At 40.7% G+C, this 25,100-nt stretch overlaps 1 protein-coding gene across 3 annotated transcripts in view; it reads left to right on the forward strand.

Annotated features, from left to right (window-relative positions):
* ADCY2 (adenylate cyclase 2) overlaps nt 1-25,100 on the forward strand; it is a 430,316-nt gene that overhangs the window by 61,622 nt on the left and 343,594 nt on the right. The window contains exon 1 of one of the 3 annotated variants that reach the window (XM_077116825.1): nt 1,486-1,798. The exons of the other annotated variants lie outside the window; for them this stretch is intronic. The gene's annotated coding sequence lies outside the window, so the exon portion shown is untranslated. Of the gene's footprint in view, nt 1-1,485; nt 1,799-25,100 lie in introns of those variants that run through there. 3 annotated transcript variants of the gene reach the window in all.

Below are 25,100 nucleotides of genomic sequence, written 5' to 3' on the forward strand. Positions count from 1 at the left end.
TCTTTCTACATATGTGCCTTTGTCATCACATCTCAGAATCTGATGTAGCTTCCAAGGTAATCAAGATGCTTTTAAAAAGAGCTGGGAATTTAGTTATCTCTTTATGTGTGGCTCATTTTGGGAAAAAAAAGTAGATTTCTATTTTTTAAAAAGTGCCCAGAGTTTTGGTCTGTGAATTTGTTAGATTAGTCTCTGAATTTGTTGTGAACTTCTTAAAGTCAGGAATGCTGGTTCTGCTGTCCAAGCAACTTATAAATGCTTCAGAGTTATTTCTAAATTCCCAGTTGAAACACTATTTGATTGCTAATAATTTAAATGATTTCTATCATATCTCATATTTTAGTGCCTTTATAATGAAAACACAATTTGAAATGGAGTCTTATTTCATTCTGTGCAAAGTTGAAACGTTGTCAATGTCTCCAGAAGAAGGAAATAATGTCTTGGAGGACAGCTTTGCTTTTCTGCATGTCATCTGGCATGTTCATGAGAAGGAACGATGAATAACGAATAAAGGAGACAAAGATACTTTTTCTGTTTGTCTGCTTAGGTCTTCTGCACATTTGGAGTGCAACGCATCACCACGCACTGTTTCCTCTTGAAATAGAGCAAGTTCACTGATAAATGGAGCTGCCTGAGAGTGTCTACAAAATGCTGCCTGAGTATTCGATTAGGCCTAATGTGTTTTAATTAACAACAGTATAAAGAACCCAAATACTGCATCTTAGTGTATGTCTAACCTTATTATTTTCAAGTAGCAGCTGAATAACACTTGGAAGAGAGTCATAAATCTCTCAGATTAATTAATGCAAATGTTTAAAAAATACAGGCAGATGAAAGTAACAAACATGTCACTCCCCAAATTGTGTTTTTTGGCAACTGATGGATATTAGGTCATTTGCCAAGTCTTGATTAAATGTCATCCCCAATATTGCTGTTTTATTTGCACTTACTAAAGCTAATAAATAGTGTGTTTGACACTTCATATTTCTTATAGGGAGTGTTTTTCCTCATTATTAAAAATGGAGATTGTCAAATGTAGCTACCAAAGATTCAAATTATTTGACATTTTATTAATGAAACTTTTTAAGTTATCACAGCAACCAATGATTATAATTACTGAGAATATCTAAAAATTCTAAAGTATCTTTTGAATCATCACGTTGGTAAAGTTATTTCTAATGTATTTTTAGTATTTTCTTTGTTTCACTTTAGTTCTTTTGAACATCAGGTGCTCTTTCATGGGAGTCTCTATTTGATCAGGGGTGTGGGTAGGATTTGAGGGGGATTTATTTTTGTATGTAGCCCTGCTTGCTGGCAGAAGGGACCCGGTTGCAAGGGTGCTGTGGTGGTCCGGGGGCACAGGACAATGAGGGGACAGTGCCTGGCAGTCGACACTGAACCTGGCAGGGGAGGGTATGAGTTCCAAGGCATAGCTGCAGGGGCATTCGGCGGCGGCCTTTGTGACATCACTTGGGAGCTGAGCTCTCCACAAACTTGAGACTTAATCTCAAAAAACTTTCTTTTGAGTTGGCCAGTATTTCCCTTTTGAGTCAACAAAACTGAATTTGCATGGTGCTTTTATTGAAGCCTGCTATGCTATCTTTTGGTCCCTACCCTTCCTCTGAATCGTGATGGATTGCCCCAATCTTTTTAAATGTTGCTGCTATAGGTGCTGCCATCGTGCTCAGACTGGCCCTCGACGCTGGAGGTTGACTCCGTGTCAGGTGCCATAAGAAGACGGGAGTGGCTGTCGTTTCCTGGTGCCTCTGGTGAGGTGGGCGCCAGTCTAAGGCCCTGAGTGAGTTTCTCCTCTGTCTTGTGAAAGTTATCACTATACCTACTCAGTGCACAGTGGAGGGGACTGAGGCCCACGAGGCTGTGACTCTCTCAGTCCTGTTCCAGGGCTCAGAAATCTCCTCTCGCAGCTGCACTGTGGCACCCCGTCGATCACGCAGGAGTCATTATGTGGGATCATGAGCTTTAGATACAGAAAGAACGAGACACAGCCTGGAAGAGTCACGGACTAGGTGTGTAAATGTCCCTGTTATAAGACAGAACAGAAAGGAAAGTTCTTTACTCTTTCCCTTTCAAAAAAAAAAAGAGAGAGGATTCTTGAGAATTTAAAGGAAAATAGCTCGTGCTGGGTTGAAGGACTAAGCATATCAGAAGAGGTCCTGGCACCAGCGAGGTTACAGACACAAGTCATGGTGGGAGGCGGCATGGGAGCTTAGTTCTCCCTTTCAGTGGCTTTATTTTAGGCATTTTCATGCACCTTAAATGACTGCAAGATGAATTCGTGTTTTATTTAGGAGCTACAAGGAAGCCATTGAACACATGATTTAGATAAATGATGTATACAGATTTTCAGGAATATTATTCTGCACATTGCCTGAATTTTGCTGTATTTTTCTACATGGTGCTTTTTTTTTTTTTTTTTTTTTTTTTTTTTTTTTTTTTTTTTATTTTATTTTTTTATTTATTTATTTTTTTTTATTAACGGAAAGAAAAAAAGAAATTAACACAATATTTAGAAATCATACCATTCTACATATGCACTCAGTAATTCTTAACATCATCACATAGATGCATGATCATTGTTTCTTAGTACATTTGCATCAGTTTAGAGGAACTAGCAACACTACAGAAAAAGATATAAAATGTCAATATAAAGAAAAGAAATAAAAGTAGTAGTAATAGTAAAAAACAACAACAACAAACAAACCAACAAGCAAACAAAAACAAAAAAAAACCCTATAGCTCAGATGCAGCTTCATTCAGTATTTTAACATGATTACTTTACAATTAGGTATTATTGTGCTGTCCATTTTTGAGTTTTTGTATCTAGTCCTGTTGCACAATCTGTATCCCTTCAGCTTCAATTACCCATTGTCTTACCCTGTTTCTAACTCCTGCTGAACTCTGTTACCAATGACATATTTCAAGTTTATTCTCGAATGTCCGTTCACAACAGTGGGACCATACAGTATTTGTCCTTTAGTTTTTGGCTGGATTCACTCAGCATAATATTCTCTAGGTCCATCCATGTTATTACATGGTTCATAAGTTTATCTTGTCTTAAAGCTGCATAATATTCCATCGTATGTATATACCACAGTTTGTTTAGCCACTCTTCTGTTGATGGAGATTTTGGCTGTTTCCATCTCTTTGCAATTGTAAATAACGCTGCTATAAACATTGGTGTGCAAATGTCCGTTTGTGTCTTTGCCCTTAAGTCTTTTGAGTAGATACCTAGCAATGGTATTGCTGGGTCGTATGGCAATTCTATATTCAGCTTTTTGAGGAACCGCCAAACTGCCTTCCACAGTGGTTGCACCCTTTGACATTCCCACCAACAGTGGATAAGTGTGCCTCTTTCTCCGCATCCTCTCCAGCACTTGTCATTTTCTGTTTTGTTGATAATGGCCATTCTGGTGGGTGTGAGATGATATCTCATTGTGGTTTTGATTTGCATTTCTCTAATGGCCAGGGACATTGAGCATCTCTTCATGTGCCTCTTGGCCATCCGTATTTCTTCTTCTGGTAGGTGTCTGTTTAAGTCTTTTTCCCATTTTGTAATTGGGTTGGCTGTCTTTTTGTTGTTGAGTTGAATAATCTCTTTATAAATTCTGGATACTAGACCCTTATCTGATATGTCATTTCCAAATATTGTCTCCCATTGTGTAGGCTGTCTTTCTACTTTCTTGATGAAGTTCTCTGATGCACAAAAGTGTTTAATTTTGAGAAGCTCCCATTTATTTATTTCCTTCTTCAGTGTTCTTGCTTTAGGTTTAAGGTCCATAAAACCACCTCCAGTTGTAAGATCCATAAGATATCTCCCAACATTTTCCTCTAACTGTTTTATGGTCTTAGACCTAATGTTTAGATCTTTGATCCATTTTGAGTTAACTTTTGTATAGGGTGTGAGAGATGGGTCTTCTTTCATTCTTTTGCATATGGATATCCAGTTCTCTAGGCACCATTTATTGAAGAGACTGTTCTGTCCCAGGTGAGTTGGCTTGACTGCCTTATCAAAGATCAAATGTCCATAGATGAGAGGGTCTATATCTGAGCACTCTATTCGATTCCATTGGTCGATATATCTATCTTTATGCCAATACCATGCTGTTTTGACCACTGTGGCTTCATAATATGCCTTAAAGTCAGGCATCGCGAGACCTCCAGCTTCGTTTTTTTTCCTCAAGATGTTTTTAGCAATTCGGGGTACCCTGCCCTTCCAGATAAATTTGCTTATTGGTTTTTCTATTTCTGAAAAATATGTTGTTGGGATTTTGATTGGTATTGCATTGAATCTGTAAATCAATTTAGGTAGGATTGACATCTTAACTATATTTAGTCTTCCAATCCATGAACACGGTACGTCCTTCCATCTATTTAGGTCTTCTGTGATTTCTTTTAACAGTTTTTTGTAGTTTTCTTTATATAGGTTTTTTGTCTCTTTGGTTAAATTTATTCCTAGGTATTTTATTCTTTTAGTTGCGATTGTAAATGGGATTCGTTTCTTGATTTCTACCTCAGCTTGTTCATTACTAGTGTATAGAAAAGCTACAGATTTTTGAATGTTGATCTTGTAGCCTGCTACTTTGCTGTACTCATTTATTAGCTCTAGTAATTTTGTTGTGGATTTTTCTGGGTTTTCTACATATAGTATCATATCGTCAGCAAACAGTGATAGTTTTACTTCTTCCTTTCCAATTTTGATGCCTTGTATTTCTTTTTCTTGCCTAATTGCTCTGGCTAGAACTTCCAACACAATGTTGAATAATAGTGGTGATAGTGGACATCCTTGTCTTGTTCCTGATCTTAGGGGGAAAGTTTTCAATTTTTCCCCATTGAGGATGATATTAGCTGTGGGTTTTTCATATATTCCCTCTATCATTTTAAGGAAGTTCCCTTGTATTCCTATCTTTTGAAGTGTTTTCAGCAGGAAAGGATGTTGAATCTTGTCAAATGCCTTCTCTGCATCAATTGAGATGATCATGTGATTTTTCTGCTTTGATTTGTTGATATGGTGTATTACATTAATTGATTTTCTTATGTTGAACCATCCTTGCATACCTGGGATGAATCCTACTTGGTCATGATGTATAATTCTTTTAATGTGTTGCTGGATACGATTTGCTAGAATTTTATTGAGGATTTTTGCATCTGTATTCATTAGAGAGATTGGTCTGTAGTTTTCTTTTTTTGTAATATCTTTGCCTGGTTTTGGTATGAGGGTGATGTTGGCTTCATAGAATGAATTAGGTAGTTTTCCCTCCACTTCGATTATGTTGAAGAGTTTGAGGAGAGTAGGTACTAATTCTTTCTGGAATGTTTGATAGAATTCACATGTGAAGCCGTCTGGTCCTGGACTTTTCTTTTTAGGGAGGTTTTGAATAACTAATTCAATCTCTTTACTTGTGATTGGTTTGTTGAGGTCGTCTATTTCTTCTTGAGTCAAAGTTGGTTGCTCATGTCTTTCCAGGAACCTGTCCATTTCTTCTAAATTGTTGTATTTATTAGCGTAAAGTTGTTCATAGTATCCTGTTATTACCTCCTTTATTTCTGTGAGGTCAGTAGTTATGTCTCCTCTTTCATTTCTAATCTTATTTATTTGCATCCTCTCTCTTCTTCTTTTTGTCAATCTTGCTAAGGGCCCATCAATCTTGTTGATTTTCTCATAGAACCAACTTCTGGTCTTATTGATTTTCTCTATTGTTTTCATGTTTTCAATTTCATTTATTTCTGCTCTAATCTTTGTTATTTCTTTCCTTTTGCTTGCTTTGGGATTAGTTTGCTGTTCTTTCTCCAGTTCTTCCAAGTGGACAGTTAATTCCTGCATTTTTGCCTTTTCTTCTTTTCTGATAAAGGCATTTAGGGCAATAAATTTCCCTCTTAGCACTGCCTTTGCTGCGTCCCATAAGTTTTGATATGTTGTGTCTTCATTTTCATTTGCCTCTAGGTATTTACTAATTTCTCTTGCAATTTCTTCTTTGACCCACTTGTTGTTTAAGAGTGTGTTGTTGAGCCTCCATGTATTTATGAATTTTCTGGCACTCCGCCTATTATTGATTTCCAACTTCATTCCTTTATGATCCGAGAAAGTGTTGTGTATGATTTCAATCTTTTTAAATTTGTTAAGACTTGCTTTGTGACCCAGCATATGGTCTATCTTTGAGAATGATCCATGAGCACTTGAAAAAAAGGTGTATCCTGCTGTTGTGGGATGTAATGTCCTATAAATGTCTGTTAAGTCAAGTTCATTTATAGTAATATTCAGGTTCTCTATTTCTTTATTGATCCTCTGTGTAGATGTTCTGTCCATTGATGAGAGTGGTGAATTGAAGTCTCCAACTATTATGGTATATGTGTCTATTTCCCTTTTCAGTGTTTGTAGTGTATTCCTCACGTATTTTGGGGCATTCTGGTTCGGTGCGTAAATATTTATGATTGTTATGTCTTCTTGTTTAATTGTTCCTTTTATTAGTATATAGTGTCCTTCTTTGTCTCTTTTAACTGTTTTACATTTGAAGTCTAATTTGTTGGATATTAGTATAGCCACTCCTGCTCTTTTCTGGTTGTTGTTTGCATGAAATATCTTTTCCCAACCTTTCACTTTCAACCTATATTTATCTTTGGGTCTAAGATGTGTTTCCTGTAGACAGCATATAGAAGGATCCTGTTTTTTAATCCATTCTGCCAGTCTATGTCTTTTAATTGGGGAATTCAGTCCATTGACATTTAGAGTTATTACTGTTTGGATAATATTTTCCTCTACCATTTTGCCTTTTGTATTATATATATCATATCTGTCTTTCCTTCTTTCTACACTTTTCTCCATGTCTCTCTCTTCTGTCTTTTTGTATCTGACTCTAGTGCTTCCTTTAGTATTTCTTGCAAAGCTGGTCTCTTGGTCACAAATTCTCTTAGTGACTTTTTGTCTGAGAATGTTTTAAATTCTCCCTCATTTTTGAAGGACAATTTTGCTGGATATAGGAGTCTTGGCTGGCAGTTTTTCTCTTTTAGTAACTTAAATATATCATCCCACTGTCTTCTAGCTTCCATGGTTTCTGCTGAGAAATCTACACATAGTCTTATTGGGTTTCCCTTGTATGTGACGGATTGTTTTTCTCTCGCTGCCTTCAAGATCCTCTCTTTCTCTTTGACCTCTGACATTCTAACTAGTAAGTGTCTTGGGGAACGCCTATTTGTGTTTAATCTCTTTGGGGTGCGCTGCACTTCTTGGATCTGTAATTTTAGGTCTTTCATAAGAGTTGGGAAATTTTCAGTGATAATTTCTTCCATTAGTTTTTCTCCTCCTTTTCCCTTCTCTTCTCCTTCTGGGATACCCACTACACGTATATTTGTACGGTTCACATTGTCCTTGAGTTCCCTGATACCTTGTTCAAATTTTTCCATTCTTTTCCGGATAGTTTCTGTTTCTTTTTGGAGTTCAGATGTTTCATCCTCCAAATCACTAATTCTATCTTCTGTTTCTTTAAATCTGTCATTGTAGGTATCCATTGTTTTTTCCATCTTTTCTACTTTATCTTTCACTTCCATAAGTTCTGTGATTTGTTTTTTCAGTTTTTCTATTTCTTCTTTATGTTCAGCCCATGTCTTCTTCATGTCCTCCCTCAATTTATCGATTTCGTTTTTGAAGAGGTTTTCCATTTCTGTTCGTATATTCAGCATTAGTTGTTTCAGCTCCTGTATCTCATTTGAACTATTGGTTTCTTCGTTTGACTGGGCCATATGTTCAATTTTCTGAGCGTGATCCGTTATCTTCTGCTGGCGTCTGGGCATTTAGTCAGATTTCCCCGGGTGTTCGACCCCACAGGTTGAAAGATTTTTCTGCGCAGTCTCTGGGTTCTGTTCTTCCTATCCTGCCCAGTAGGTGGCACACGTGGCACACGCCTGTCTGTGGGTTCCACCAGCGAAAGTTGCTGTGGGTCCCTCAACTCTGGAAAACTCTCGCCGTAGGGGAGGCCCGGCAACCGAAGCGTCCCGGAAGAATGCCAGCCGGCCCGGGGTTCCAAACGCGGGGAGGGTCGCCGGCTGTCGCAGCACAGGAGAGCGTCCGGCCAAACTAGCTAGTCGGCCCGGGGCACCAAGCGTGGCGGGAGGGCGCCAGCTGTCGCAGCCCGGGAGAGTGCACTGCTCCCAGCCGACGGGGGAGTCACGTGTTTGGAAGGGATCCCCCGGTCACTGTTCTCCGCAGTCTGGGGATTTCCGACCCAACTATCTCAGTTGTTCCGGGGGGGCCTCGTGTGGTGGGGGCACCAGCCGCCGCGGCCTAAGGGGACCGCCTGTCCAATTCTACCAGCTGGCCTGGGAAGGTGGAAGGGAGGGACTCCGGTCGCTTGCTGTCCCACCCAGGAAAGCCCGTGCCCCTTGGTGATCTCACCGGAGCTGGTTCTCCCAGATAGTCAGCCGTTCCAGGATGGGGTACGCTGTCCCTTTGATTTCCCTCGTGGCTCCGGGAGCTGCTCTGTATTATCTCCACTCCCCCAGTAGTTGTTCTGGAGGAGGAAAGGTGAGGGCGGCAAGGCTGTCGAGGCTGGTGGCGGAGGAGCACGGTGAAGGCGGGGGAAGAGGGCACCGTGTTGGTTGGAGAGCAGCCGGAGCAGGAGGGGGAGGAGGGGGGGTAGGGAGGTCGGGCGGCTCGGCTGCTGCGGGGCGCGTGCGCCGCGCGGCGGTCCGGCGGAGAGAGAGGGGGGGTAGGGAGGTCGGGCGGCTCGGCTGCTGCGGGGCGCGTGCGCCGCGCGGCGGTCCGGCGGAGAGAGAGGGGGGGTAGGGAGGTCGGGCGGCTCGGCTGCTGCGGGGCGCGTGCGCCGCGCGGCGGTCCGGCGGAGAGAGAGGGGGGGTAGGGAGGTCGGGCGGCTCGGCTGCTGCGGGGCGCGTGCGCCGCGCGGCGGTCCGGCGGAGAGAGAGAGGGGGTAGGGAGGTCGGGCGGCTCGGCTGCTGCGGGGCGCGTGCGCCGCGCGGCGGTCCGGCGGAGAGAGAGAGGGGGTAGGGAGGTCGGGCGGCTCGGCTGCTGCGGGGCGCGTGCGCCGCGCGGCGGTCCGGCGGAGAGAGAGGGGGGGTAGGGAGGTCGGGCGGCTCGGCTGCTGCGGGGCGCGTGCGCCGCGCGGCGGTCTGGCGGAGAGAGAGGGGGGGGTAGGGAGGTCGGGCGGCTCGGCTGCTGCGGGGCGCGTGCGCCGCGCGGCGGTCCGGCGGAGAGAGAGGGGGGGTAGGGAGGTCGGGCGGCTCGGCTGCTGCGGGGCGCGTGCGCCGCGCGGCGGTCCGGCGGAGAGAGAGGGGGGGTAGGGAGGTCGGGCGGCTCGGCTGCTGCGGGGCGCGTGCGCCGCGCGGCGGTCCGGCGGAGAGAGAGAGGGGGTAGGGAGGTCGGGCGGCTCGGCTGCTGCGGGGCCCATGGTGCTTTTTACTGTACTGAAAATAACCTGCGTATATGTTATCATCTGCCTCCCTCTCTAGAACATAAGCTGCTTGAGGACAGGACTTTGGATCTTTTATTTGTTCACAGCTGTGTTCTCACTGTCCATTACATGATGTGCTTCATAAAAGCCACTCATGGCTTCATAAAAGAAAGTAATTTATCTGCTTCATAAAAGAAAGTAATCAATGAAGGAATAAATATATTCACAATTGGTAATCTTAGGGATATTAATTAAAAGGTCAAAGTCCAGGGCGGGCCACTGTGGCTCAGCAGGCAAGAATGCTTGCCTGCCATGCCAGAGGACCCAGGTTCGATTCCCGGTGCCTGCCCGTGTTTAAAAAAAAAGGTCAAAGTACCATGATACATGAAAAGTAGATGTGTCCATAGAAAACCCCACTGAATGACGCTTGAGGCTGGGTCAGAACCAGCATCAGCTTCTTCCTGGTTCTTCAGAACCTTTTCTTGGAGCACAAGCTGCCGTGGAGCTGTCTGCCCACTTGGAAGACACCATGTGGGCACCCGATCCTTGCCCCAGCTGAACTGTGCCTTCCAGCCTTCCCTGTGAAGTCACTAAATGTGTGAGACCTCAGACCAGCCCCACCTCCACCCATGGACCACGGTGAGGGCCCCCATCGATGCTGGGAGAAACAAAAGCCCTTCCTAGCTCCCACCCACTCAAATTCCTAAATATAAAATTGCGAGATAAAATAACCCATTGTTATTGAGGGTGGTTTGGTCTGTAGCGGTGGATAGCTGAAACAGAGTGGGCCAGTTCCGTTCAACACGGGGCATGGATCCCAGCAGGGGTGAGGAACCTGATGCCTGGCCACACTGGATTCGTGCTACTAAAAAAGCTGATTTTGCATTTGACACAACTGACTCAAAACCATGATACCCATGTGTCCCAGGCAGGCGGCATTAGGAGAAGGGGTTGGGTGTATGATGTTGATGGGATATTGGTCTGACAATAGTCATCAGATCCAGAATCTTGAATCTCCACTTGGATGTCTGACAGATACCCTGAAGCTGAATTTCTCCAGGCGTCTTCATCTCAGATAAGGTCAGCTCTGTCTTTCCAGTTGCCCAGGGCCAGCGCCTTGGCATGACGCTGTGGGGTGTCCCCCCCTTCACCCCTCCCACCACATCCTTGCTTCTGCAAACCCATCAGGCCCTGCATTCAAACATGTTCAGGATCCAGCTACCTTGGCGGCCACGCAAAATCTCCTCCAGCCATTTGCTTTGCTTTCTCTTGTCCCCAAAGCTCTCCCCCTGTCCACTCTCCTAAGTTTATACTTCCTCGGGCCACAATGAGTGCACAGGTCTCCCCACCTGCCTGGAGAGGCACTGCGAATAAGGTTTACATTACCTTTGGGATAAAGTCCTCGTCGAGAAGAGACACTGCAAACACCGTAGTTTTTCAGATGTAATCTGTAAAACTCCTTTTTTATTAACTTTTTTTTCTTTTTATTGAGGTGTTACATGCTATAAAGTGCATGAATGTTAATATGGCAGCTTAATCAAATTTGGGGGACTAGTGTTTGTGTATTCAGGTGAATCTTTACCAATTCTAAATTAATTTAGAGGAAAGTCCTCTTCTTCTTTCCTTGAAGTGTGTGCGATGGAACTGGCCGACTTCTGACTTGAACTCAGAAGTCTACTTGCAGAGAAAGAGCTCTGGCCACATGGTTTTAACCATGACTATTGAAAGGACTTCATAATTTTGGATAAGAAAGTTCTAGGCAGCCAGAAAGTCCTTGCTGGATCCTCACTGAAAAAAATACTCCAAACAAATAAAAATATACTTTCCAGCCATCAAATTTTAACCCCTAATTTTTGAGTCCCTGCCTCTTTAAAATAGATTTTCCTCCTCTAAGAACGGAGAACCTCCATTATATAATAAAAGTTAAACAATTGCAGACAACATTTGTTAATATTGGTGCTAAGGAGACTTATTAGAGCTATTGGGCAAATGTTTTACCTGCAACTGCTTTGAATGGTCATTTCAGCCTGGTATTATTTTCTTAGTAATGTGGCCAAGATATGCCTCTAAATTTTCTTTCAGCTGTAATTTTGCGCAGTGGCGTATCTAATATCATTTTAATTTTTCTCAGTATAGCCCCAGATAACAGAGCAATTAATAAATCTATAATACATTTTCTTCATGCCGGCCAATCCTAAACCCTTTCCATGCATTCATGTACATATACCACCCCCTGGCTGTGTGAGGAAGGTCATGTAATTGTCCCCTTTTTGTACCTGGATGGAAAGCACAGAGGTTTACCTCACTTGCCAAAGTCACGCGGCCAGCATGGTGGGGCTTGCATTTAATTCCCAGCAGGCAGTCCCCAGAGCTGATGCCCCTAAACACAGCACTGTGCTGTCTCGTGTTGCACGTCCTAGAAGAGGACAGAAAACACGTAACTCACAGTAAGCCGCAGACTGGGTGCTAGAGCCCATCATTGAAGGAGGCTGGCGAATGAACTATTATTTAATTTTATTACTATTTTTTAATTAGAGATATTGTGGGTTTATAGAAAACTATGCATAGAATACAGGATCCCCATGTGCCACCCTATTTTTAACACCTTGCGTTGATGTGGAACATTTTACAACTGATGAAAGCACATTTTTATAACCCTACTATTAGCCGCTGAACGTGATTTAACTTAGGGTTCACTGTTTATATTGTGCGGGCCTGTGGAATTTTATTTTTAAAATGTTTATTCTAGTGCCATACGTACAATCTAAAATCCCCCCTTTAACCATATTCAAATACAGATTTCAGTGCTATTAAGTTCACAATGTTGTGCCACCATCACCACCATCCATCACTAAAATTTTTGCTTCCTTCCAAGTAGAGTGTGTACATTGGAGTTTTTCTTAATTGTATTTCCTTGCTAAAGATGCAAATAATAGTCAGCATCATTTCAAATCGAATCTGAGCCAACTGAATGTAAAGATTGGAAAATGGGAATCTCAGGCAGCGTACACAGACTACTTGCTGGATGCCCAGCACCATCCTATCCTATTGGTTTTACCTTATTTTACCCCCTTGACCACATCATGAAGAGGTACATGGCTGGAGATGGGGACATCGGTCAGAAAGAGTGTCTGTGAGTTGTCCAGAGACCAGCCAGTAAATGGTAGAGCCCAGCTTCTAACCCAAGCGGGGGCTCCCAGCCTATGCCCTTAACTGCTCAGGATACTCTCAAAGCAAAGCAAGGGAAACTAACAGCAGCACTCTTTCCGTTAACTTTCAAGGAAGCAGAACTCTTGGATCCAAGTAACTCTTAAAGGGTCAGCCAGCCTTTATTTTTTACTAAGTTCCCTCTGTTCCTGCACTTCAGGCAATAATAAATAACCCTTTGGTTATTGTACTTAATAACCTTTTGCCCCTAATAAATTCTGAGTGTTCAGGAAATTGTGGTTCTTACATCTGCCATTGATTGCCGTGGACAGGTGTCATTCGTGTTGCCGGCCATGGATTGGTGGGCCATGTGTGTGTAAATGTAATTCCTGTCCAGTTGCCTTTACAGGACTGGCTGTGAATTTACTCAGGCTTGAATCATCATGTTTCTGCCTTGGGAAAGAGTGCTTTGATTTGGCAGTGCTTCCCCATAATTGAATTTTGATTTTTCTGCATAAGAAAGAAAAAAATTTCTCAGGATCCTTTTAACTGCTCCAAAGGAACAGTTTCATTTTTACATCCTATTAGATTATGAACTCTTTGAGAGTGTAAGGGCTTATTCATCTATCCCTATAATCACTCAAGAGAGTTTATGATTAAACAAATTGTTACTTCATGGACATTTCCTTAATGATGGTTCTTATGCATATAGGGAATTGGGATTTCTAAAACTTCGCCTTGATATTTCGGTGCTAATTGCTAGAGAAAAGTCCACACAAGAATGTATGTGAATTGATTAAAATATTTCTGCTTTATGAGAATAAAAAGCAAAATGAATGGAAAAGACAAAATGCTCTATAAACCATAATCTTAGCAGAACAATTGAATCAACTCATTTTCTTTAAATAGTATACAGAATCCATGAATGATTTGTGCGTGTGTTGATTATCATGACTGACTTTCAGGAAAAGGAGGGAAAAATCAGTCAGCTCTATGTAAGTTTGTATCATCTCAGTTTGACCAAAGATAGGCCCTGAAACCAAAACACAAACAAATGAGTGATCTTTTGAAAAATGTACTAGGAAACTTCCGGTTTTGATGGCATAGGACAAAGTGGGAGAAGAACATGAGTGACTTCTAAGAGATGATGTATGAATATCTGAATAAATGGTTATTTGTGAGGCCTCATGGAAATAAAGTGGTGGGCCTTTGCCAGGTGGGGGCATTGCTAAAGAAAAGATGCTCAGTAGAAAAGAGGAAAAAGTATTCTTAACTAATTTTGGCAGATTTCATTTCAATTAGGCAAATAAATATTAGATAGCCTTTTTATGGTCTTTACGATTGTTTAATGTTCTTTTAATTTTACACGTAATTCTTTCCCCTTTAGTCTGGTTTAAAACTTGCCTCTTTTGCAAAATAATCTTATGTCATGAATGAAGAAAGATCATTACTTGAAAAGTGATAGCAGATGGAAAATTATTTTTCTGAATTTGCATCTTGTTGCTTCGTTTAAAACCTCCTCTTCATCTGCCAAGTCTAAAAGTTAGCATAAATGACAAGGACACAGAAGCCACAAATTCAGGTACTGTTATGGAAACTTTATTACTTTGTGACTTAAGGCCAGACATTTCAACTCTTCATGTTTTAAACAAATTCACTGCAAACTAGATGCTAAAATGACCTTTAAAATAAATAACACCTTCAAAACTGTTTGGGCATTTCATGTCCAGGAGAGGTTACATGATTTTTAAACAGCCTAGAAAAGAAGTGGCAAAGCTGAATCAGCTCCAGTGTTGACTAGCGAAATTGTCCAGAATGTAGAGGTGAAAGAATGGACAAAACCTAATACTTCTTTACGTCTTCCATTAAAGGGTTGAAGCCCCCAGTGAATGGCTACTTTCATGGTTGAATTTGCACTTATTGGGAATGATAACGAATAACATTACATTTTTTCCTGATTATGAAATAATCAATGCTCATTGCAGAAAAATTGAAACACAACCAAAAGACAAAGACAAAGATAAAAAGTAAAAATGGCCAATTAGCCCCCACCATTCATAATTACTGTTGACTTTTTGGTAAAAGACTCTGTAGGTTTCTAATACAGGCAGCACACATTTAATATATATGTGTGTGCATATATATATATGTATATATATATAGAGAGAGAGAGAGAGAGGGAGATAATTAGATAAATAGATGGATAGGTATATATTTATATATTCAAAAACATTTATTTTTATGTATTTACAAAATGTGAGTATATAATTCATGTAGCTTTAGTTCTGTTTATCATTCACTTAACACTGATATCCTTCTAACACTAATAGCTATCTTTCCATTCAATGTGTCATAATGTAGCATTCCCTTATGGTGGAATACCTGAGTTGTTTCCAGTCTTTTATGTGATAAGCTTGCCCATATATACATGTCAGAACATTTTTTTAAATAAAACCCTGTAAGTGGAATTTCTAGGAGAAAGAATATGTATGTTTTAAAGCTTTGGTTTTAATTACATTTGTCCTGTTTTGATGATTGACAATTCAAGTTCTCTCTCTTCCCTTTGCATATTCATTCTGGCTTATTTTTCCAGGATATCTTAAGAATAATTTCCCCTAAATTCCTTTATACAATTTATTGGAATTGCAAAACATTTGCAAATTAATTGAGGAATAGGGAACATATCCACAAAGACTCTTCTTATGTAAGAACTTGGTGTAGCTCTGTGATAAGTTCATTTTTTTCTGAGACTTGGTAAAGCTTAGTAGTTTACTTCATGTGACTCTTGTACATGTACCTTCTGTTATTTAGAGACATTTTATTCTTGAAATTTCTTTAAGGGTCTTTAAATCAAATGTCCTCTGTTATTAATGATATATACAATAGTTATTAATGTTGTGCATAGTAATTGGCCAACTTTATTAATTTCAATACTTGTTCACTTAATTTGATTTGTCCTCTGCAAATGAAGAGTTTTTTATCCACTTCTAAGAAATATCTCTATTTTTTGTCATTTGATTGTTTTTACTAGACCTTGGAGAAAATTATTAAATAACACAACTGAGAGTTATAATAACGTGTTGTAATTTGCATGGATGTGCCTCTAGAATTGGTTGACTGTGACAATGATTGTTGACTGTAATTTTATAGAGAGATTCTTTAGTATGTTATCTTCTCTCTCATGGTTTAATTTTTTCCTGTATTCTTCTAAACTTTCTTTTACAATTTGTTTTGCTTATTTTTATCATTTTTTTATCCCTTGCTTCACAGTCTGCATATTTCCATGAGTAGTATAGAAATCACAAAGCACATATGTTTTGAAATATATATTTCTTTTGCAAGAAAGCATTTTGCATCAGTAGGTTCCTTCATGATTTTTTCAAATCTCTACCTTTATATTGTAGATAATTTTTATACATGCTTTCATTTCCTGGGCTGCTCAAGAAAATACCACAAAATGGATCGGGTTAAACGATGGGAATTGATTAGCTCGTGGTTTTGAGGGTAGGAAAAATGTCCAAATCAAGTGATTCTTTCTCCCCAAAGACTGTAGCATTCTGGGGCTGCTTCCAGAGATCCTTGATGCTTGTTTTACCCCAAAGGCACATGGTAGTGTTGCCTGGTTCCCCTCGCCCTCCTGTTCCCGTTGATGTTCAGCTCTGGCTGCTCTCTCTCTACCTGAATTTCATTCTACTTATAAAGGGCTCCAGTAAAAGGATTAAGACCCATCCTGATTGAGATGGGCCCCACATTAACTGAGTAACCTCATCAAGAGGTCTTATCTACAATGGGTCCACCCCCACAGGAAGGGATTAAGTTTAAGAGCAGGTTTTTCTGGGGGTAGATACAGTTCAAAATCACCACAATGAGTTACATTATTTTCCACATCTTCGTTATGGATTTCTAGTCTGTTAACATACTTTGTATGATTTCTTATACAATTTGTATGATTTCATTCAAGCCTTATATAACTTCAGTTTACTTAAATTGGTTGAACCTTGTTTTATAGCCCAGAATACGGTCTGTTTTGGTGAACACGCTATGGATAATTGAACAGAATGTGTATTGTGGTGTTGTTGGGTGCAGTCGATAAAGGCAAAGTGGTTGATCTTGTTTTTTATGTCTTCTCTAGCATTACTGGGTTTCTGTCTACTTTTCATATTAATTACTATAAGAGGTTTTGAAGTTTCCAACCAAAATTGGAGTTGTTTACTTCGATAAATAGTTTTGCTGAATGTGTTTTGAAGCTGTTGCTATGTGTATGCACATTTCAGTTTCTTAGGCTTTGCTTATTAATGGACTTTTTTATCTTTATGTAATATCCTTCTTCATACTTGGTATTATTCCTTATTCTGAAGAATACTTTGATAAAATGTAACCCATTTTAACTTTCCTCATTTATGGTTCACATGGCATGTCTTTTTCCATCTATTGAATTTTAACCTGTTGTTATATTTAAATTGGGTTTCTTGTAGACAGCACACATTTGAGTATTGTTGCTTTAACCTACCTGACAATGTCTGTCTTTTAATTGGTGTGTTTTAACCATCTAAATTTGATGTAAATATTTCTATGTTTAGAGTCAAGTCTGCCATCTGTTCCATCTGTTTTTGTCACCTTAAAAAAATCTTTATCTGCCTGTTTTTTGGTTGACTATCTTTTATGATTTTATTTTTATCTCAAATATAAGTTCATATTTTTACTTATTTTAAATATTTCTTAATGGCTACCTTTAATTACAGTCTACCGTCAAATAGCATTCTTCCATTTCATATCTATGGTAGGCACCATATAAGTGCATTCCCAATTCCTCCCTCCATTTCTATGTCATTGTTGGCATATCTTACATCTCATATGTTATAAATCCACAGCACATTGCTTCTATTTCCCTTAGGCAGTTAATTATCCTTTAGAGTGAATTTTTTTTTTTTTTTTTTTTTTTACATGGGCAGGCACCGGGAAACGAACCCAGGTCCTCTGGCATTGCAGGCAAGCATTCCTGCCTGCTGAGCCACCGTGGCCCTAGAGTGACTTTTTTAGAAGAAAAAATACCTTTTGTTTTTACTTTTATTTCAGTCAGCTCTGTAGGTTTTCATTTTGTGTGCAACTATACTTTTCTATAGGATAGCTCTGCTGATAATGAATTCTCACGGTTTTTGTGTGTTGGGAAAAAGATGTATTCTTCCTTCACTCTGAGAGGTATTTTCTCTGGGTATAGACTATTCTTTGAAAGCTTTTCTCTTTTAATGCTTTAAAAATGTTACTCCGTTGTTTTCTGTCGTATGGATTTTCTCACATGAAATCAGTTCTAGTCTTTCTCTTTGTTCCTCTATAATGTCTTTTCACATTCCCTGGAGCGTGTCAAGGATTTTTTATTATTAATTTTCAGTGGTTTGAAAATGATGTCTCTAGATTTTTAAAATATGTCCAATTTAAAGTTCTCTAGGTTTCTTGAATCTGTGGTTTGATATATTTCATTATCTGTGGAAAAATTCTCCGTACTGTGTCTTCTGCCCCATTCTCTCTCTTTTCCTTCTAGGATTCTGATCGCACATATGCTAGCTTGTCCAATATTGTTTTGCAGCTCTGGATACACTGTTCTGGTTTTTTGTTTATTTGTTTTCTCTGTCTCAACCTTGTGTTCAAGTTTTGTTAATTACCATCGACTGGTTTTCAATTTGCTGACTCTTATCTGGGCTTTATTGAGTGCACTGCTGATTCTGTCAGAGGGATTCTTCATCTCTGTTGTCATGTGTCTCTAGCATTTCCATTTTGCTCTGTCTTATGGCTTCCACCTCTCTGTGACGTTCTCCATATATTCATGTATGCTGCCCGTATACACTAGTCACTTATTTTAAATTCCTTTTCTGGGTCATATTTGTATCTGGTTAGTAGATTATTTTCTCTCTTGTCAATGTATTTTTCTCTTTGCATATTTGTATGCCCATAATTTTTTATTGAATCCTTGACTCTACAAGCACGACAGTAGAGACTATGGTAGATTGTATTCAGGCCTAGAAATGAGCGTGCCTCTTCTTCAGCTAAGCCTTAAGATAGAGAGATGAGTCAGTTTTGTCAGGAGTTTTGCTGGATTGGTTTCAGTGTATCACTGGCTTCTAATTCCTTTTCTCTTACCTTGTCCTTAGGATATGGTCTTGTTTGCTGGAGGGTTTTCCTCAATGTCTCTGCCCAGCTTCAGCTTCGGGTCTTCCCTTTTTTGCCCTGTGCTTCAGAGAGGATCTTTCCTTACTCTCCTGCCCCTGCCCCAGTGGTCGGCAGCTGTTAGTTATAGGTCAATTCTTGCAAGTCTGATGGTGGAGACAGGGAAGGGGATTCTCTGTCATCTGGGCCCTGTGTCAGTACCAGGCAGGCATGTGTCCCTGGGTCTTGAGGTTGGCCTCCCTGTGTCCCTGTCCCTTTCACAATCTAAGGAGACTTCTAATGGTCAGACCCAGGATGGCGTCTTGCCCCTCTCCTAGGGGTAGAGAGTCTTTAAAATATTTTTTTCCCTTTTCCAGGTGCAATGGGTCTTCACTTTCGCCCTTGGGGTGACAAGGTATGGTGCCATTTCTCTGGGACTTCAGGCTTTAGTTTCTCCAGAGAAAAAGGTCCTGAGCTCTGTGGTTTTCCTCAGAGCTGTCCATTCTCCTCTTCTAAGCATGCACCCTCAATGGAGGCTTCTGCGGACTCTGCCTGGATTCCATTTTTCTTGCAAGAGTTTGGTGGAAGTCCATGGAGAAGAGTCTGTGAATGGACAGGAATGCACCTTTATCTCAGCTTCCAGTGCTTCTGTTTCAGGCTAGCTACACCCAGCCTTGACAATTCACTGCAGATTTTAGCTGACTTCTTACCTGCCTGTGTAGCAGCCCTGTCTTCCATTAACTATGCCACAAAGGTTCCAGTGCTCACATCCATCCTTTCCTTGGAAGCACTTGCCTTTCCTAAGATTCCAGTCTTGCTAGTTGCTCAGTGACCTCATATGGGTTCAAGGAAAATTATAAGTTTGCAAGTTATCTTGCTTTTTCTTAGAGATATGCCCTCTCCAGATAAGTGCACTCTAAGCAGAAGCCAGAAGCTCTTATATAATTATCTTTACATTATATGAGTCCATTTGTCCAGAGTCCATTTGTCCATTCATTCACTCACTGAATGGATTTATATTGAGCATGTACCATGTCTGGCACAGTGCTCTGTGGTGAAAATGCTGTAGATAACAAGGACAGACTTGGTCCCAGTGATCCTGGTGTTGACAACCCAGCAAAAAAGCAGATCATGGGTACAAGAAATAAAACAACAATGAAATAAAAAATGATGTCATGTCAAGAAAGACATGCACAGAGTGCTGATGAGCAAGGAGTCTCAAAAGAACGTCTAAGATAGGGGCATTGGCCTCCTTGAAGAGCCAACGTGTAAGCTGAAACCAAAAGTCTGAGAAGAAGCCAAACTTGTTAAGAGTTGTGGGTGTGGTGATTTATGGGGAGGGGTTCAGGTAGAAATGTTCCAAGCAGAGAAGTCCACCAGACAATGGAGTTTAGGACAGCTACAGGAGCTGCCAGAGGGGCGCTCAACCTGGAGAAGGAGACTTTAGAAGGTGAGGCGAAAGCATGGGCAGGGTCAGAACTGGCGGGCTCTGGAGACCTTGGAAAGGAGCTTGGGTTTTACTGTAAGGACTTTGAAGAGCGAAATGCATTAATGGGGATCCTAGCAGGAAGCAGATAATCCATTTGAATAGGGTGGTTAAGTAGTACTGAATGAACGCTGTGCTTACAGGACTGAGCAAGTGGGAAATGAAGTAATCTGGGGTGGGGATAAGAAAGTGTGACGCCCTGGAGCTCGTCACAAATGGTGCTGCTGCCACAGAGCGTGGAAGACGAAGGACCAGAATGGCCCTGGACCTAGGGCAGGTGGGTCCTAGAGAACCTCTCAAGGGACCTCGTGTCTGCTAGTGTGTTGACCCATCAGTGGGATCCTGGGGAATAAGTGTCAGGACACCACCCTCTATCACCTCTCCCACCTCCTGCTTATGCCTCCACTGATAAAGCCCCAGTAGAAGCCAAAATGGAAAGTAGTCCACTGACTAAGTTCTCAGGCACAGGATGGGTGGTGAAGACCTGCAAGTGGATGTGGAAGACAACCCAGGAGGTGTCCAGCCCTGAGAGGGACAGGAAAGGGCATGCCTTTTAAGGTGCTTATTCTGGCTGTGCAGTGGAGGAGAAGGAAGGGGGGAATGTGGTTGTGCTGAGAGTCAGGAAGAGGAAGGATGGGGTTTGGCAGCGCTGTAGAGGAGACCAATGGATTTGAAATGGGTTTATAAGGCAGAACAAACAGGACTTTTGAGGGGTGAGGGCAAGTACAAGATAACTTCCAGGCTTTGGACTTTTGTAACTGGGTGAAGTCAGCCACTTCCCTAAAGTGGGGAGACTATGGCATGACTATGTTTGACCAAAGAATCATTGGGGTGTTTTAGAGACCTTAAGCTGGAAGCAACTTTGAGACAGCCAACTGGAAAGGCCAAGCTGGAAGTCCTGCCTGAACTACTGAGAACAAGGAGAGGAGGCTGGTTGGGGTTAAAGGGAGAAATGGTCAGCCATGGACCTGAGACCAGAGCTCAGCCTGGGAGAACTCCCACACTTAGACTCGGGTGGACAGGGGAAGGGGCAGTCAGGGGTATAGGTGGGATGTGAAGAGTAGGGTGAGGGAAGCACGGTAGGGTCAAAACAGGAGTGGTCAACAGGAGGAGAAGCAGCTCTGGGATCCAATAAGAAAAGAATCAAAATGTGATCCTGGCGCTCTTCTGTGCCCTAGGAGCAAAGGAAATGGCTTTTTCTAGGATCTCCTCACCTTGGATGCCAATAGGAACTTCCTTAGCCTGAAGCTGCCATTCTGCTCTAAGGTTTGTTTCCTTGATGGCCAACAGAGGGAGAGGTCCACTGCAGGCGACTCCCATTTCCTGTAGTTCTTCATAAGAGGCAGTTCTCCTGGTACTTTCCTGTCTAGATGGTGAATGTGTCAGATTGACATTGGATGGGCAGTTTCCAGAAACCGCATCACTTCCCAAATTTTAGAAATGTCCATCGCTTACCATACTCTCTTACCTAGATGCCAATATCTTGTCTTTCAATATGTGACAAATGGGTCTAATGGGAACTTGGTTTTTAGGTTTCCTGCCTTTGTATTTTGCAAGCTGGTAGTAATAGCAGATAAGAATAGACAAGCTGTGGAACAGCACAGAAAGAAATATCATGTCTTCCTTTTTTATGACACTTAGTATATCACTGTGAGGCCAGGAAATTTAAAAGTACTTCTTGAAAACCATAACACTTTAGCTCTTCAAATACTTTTTCCTAATTCACTGTATCTGGTAAAGCTCATGCTACATTTATCACCTGTCTCTTGGTCCTGTGGATTTAGCCCTACTTTCTTCTATGCCTCTTATACAAGGATAATGGTTTTGAAAAGCAATAGAATCTCTCCCAAGTTTACTCTGCTTATTCCCTCCAAAGACAGCTCCAGGAAAAGTCAGGCCAAATAATACTGGATATTTTTCTGGAAAAAGGAAAAGCTGCTTGATATCCTTAATCCTGGCCTAATTTTCCATATGCCTTCAGTATATGCTTTTATTGTCTGCATGAATTTGGAACTATCAGTTTTAAAGAAATAAATATCAATTTTAAATAAATGAATAAATAAATCTGAGAAAATATGCTTATTTTTATTCAACTTGCTGACTTTTCAACATTAAGTTGGGGGTAAGGTGGAAATAGAGGCTCTATTACCTGTTCCTTTCCCACTGCTACTACTTACGCAGTATGGAGGCTAGAAAGAACAGCACCTACAAGCAAATCTGTGACCTTCCAAAGAGGAAATTACACTTTAGCCTTTACCCATCATGTCAGCCTTGTGCTGGAGACGGCAGGACTGCTTTTAAAGGCACCAGGATTTCATCTTTACATACCTTTGAAAAATTTGCTCTTCTCTTGTTTTCTGTTTAATTCTGTGTTTCTTAGATTTAAAAAAAAAAGAACTTTTCTGCCTAAAGCATCATTTGAGACCTACTCAGAACTAAAGCTAGTCTCTGCATAAAATTAACTGATGTGTATAGCGAATGAACCAGTAATCTTAGCTTTATAACTACCCTTCTCATAACATCCAATGATTTAAATAAAGCAACAACAATATTTAATTACATCAATTAAATGCATATACCCCTGGAGGCAGAGGGAGGGTTACTTTTTGCTGACTATTCACAGCTGTGTATTTAAGGGTATTTTTGTTTACATTATGCAACCTTGTATCCTCTGGGATGCCTAGGAGTTTATAAATAATCAGAAAGAATTTCTTGAATGAATATAAAACTTAAAGATCCAGCTTTTCCTCTTGTAAATGAAGACGGCTGGGGTGTCTTCTGTAACTTTGTATGTTTGGTTTTTTGAAATCACACACTCAACACCTGGTTGCTCCTCCTGGGACTCCACGCAGGTGCAGCCTCCTTCCTCCAGGTACCTGGAAGGGGTGGTTCTATGGTTTTCCCCAACAGCTGAATGCACTACAGGTCTATTTAAATGATAATAACATGATTAACAAGGATCCTGTTTTCACCAAAATGGAAAAGAAAGCTTTAAGCTAGTACTAACATGGCAGTTAACCAGCATATACAGTTAGAGGAACATTTAAGGAAGTATTAATCCACATGAAACTATTTCCACCTCTTCCAATGATTTCTTACGTATGTACTTTTATGTGTATACAGTTACATCTTTCTGAGTGTGTGTATACCTTTATCATCTTAGGATGTGTTTGAGCCTACTAAGCCCTCAAATATTTGTTGAGTGAATGGTGTGTCTTTGCAGCTTGATATATGTTTATTGAACTGTTTAAACGCAAATGGGAACACATTTGATAAGATAATATTGTTTTGTCATGTGATATATGATGGTAAAGGCTCATCTTTGAAAGCAAACAAACCCCTTTCTATTTGTGCAGGATTATTAGACGCAGTGGACTCCAATAATGTTTCTTGAAAGGGAGAGTCTCTGACTCGAAATAAATTTGGTACCAAAAGTACATTTGTGTTGGACTGATGACGCATTAGAGTAAAGAAAGGAAATGGCACTGTATGCACATATGTTTAGGGTTATAGTAAAACTAATCCTTACACCTGCTCATTGGACAGTTATAAAATTTTAATTTGATATTTTGCAGTGTTATTTAGTGAAGTACTGCCTAGATTTATGATTAATGTGATTTTATGGAATTCAATATCTTTCCTTATAATAAAAACATGATTTTTTAAAATATATTGTATAATTATCAGGATTTGGGTGATTACAACTTAGCAGAAACCATGTTAAAACTTCTGATATATTAGTGGAGAAATCTTTGGAATCAAAAGTAGCTAGCTTATTATATGCTGGGTTCATGAATGTATTTCGTGCAGTGGTGCTTTGCCTGGTTCAAATGCAGCATGAGGACATACAAAACTAAAGTTTGACTTATTTGAAAGGGACCACATTTTAAGGAAAGTGACAAAATGTATAAATGAACTATGGTGTCTCAAATACATCGGATTGCCTTATTCTTGCTAGTCCAGGTGCTGGAATCATAAGGTTATTTACTCATGTGTAAAAATAAACCCAGCTACTATCTCAAGAGACATCTAATTTTAGCTACAATCTCATAGCATAGTGAATGTTAGGGCAGTAAGAGTCATCTTACTGTTGGAAGTTAGCTTTAAGTGCCATAATTTAACATGAATCATCTTGTGATTGTCAACCAAAAAATGTAAGAGTTTTCAAGTATTCCAGGTAGTTGGATTTCAAATCTCCTTTGCACCGAGGTGGTTCTGCATGCTCCTGGAAAGAAGGTGGATTCTGGTCTGTTTAGGAACCAAGCGAGGGGATCAGGGTGCCAGGGCAGAAGTTGGGGGAAGGGCACCAACTTTTCAGACTTCTGATTTCTGATGCGCTTCTGCTGGCCTTCTTATGAGTGACCAGTAAGTAAAAAATATATATATATATATATACTTTCCATATTTATCTATTTATAATCCAGTAATATTCGATTAGAAAATGTATCAAGGAAAAATAATACACTTTGAAAGATCTAAAGAATTACAGAGTTTTAGGAATAAACTTCATTAAAAACATGTACCACTTTAATGAAGGAAGTGTTTTAATGTATTGATTGACCTTGAGTAAATACATGAAGAGTAGTGGAACCCAGGCCCTACACCTTTCTTCTGAACTTCCCAGGCAGGTAACTACTTTAGGATGACCAGTTCATACCCTCTCCTACCTCACAGCTGACATCATGCTTCTAGTTCCTTGGACATTTTTCAGTAGTCTGAAGAGCTTCTGCCACCATAGCCATGTTCCTACCAAACTATGGTGCTGTGCCTTCTTTCCTGTCAGGACATACGAATTGTTATCGGTCTGCCATCTTGGGCCAACCCTTCTACTTGAGCACAAGTTTTCACATCTTCTCAGCTGCCCAAGAGTATGCTCCAGCCATTTTCTCCTTTGTGTCCTACATCCC

This window comes from Tamandua tetradactyla, chromosome 9 (assembly GCF_023851605.1).
Source record: "Tamandua tetradactyla isolate mTamTet1 chromosome 9, mTamTet1.pri, whole genome shotgun sequence".
In the NCBI taxonomy this organism is placed as follows: Eukaryota; Metazoa; Chordata; class Mammalia; order Pilosa; family Myrmecophagidae; genus Tamandua; species Tamandua tetradactyla.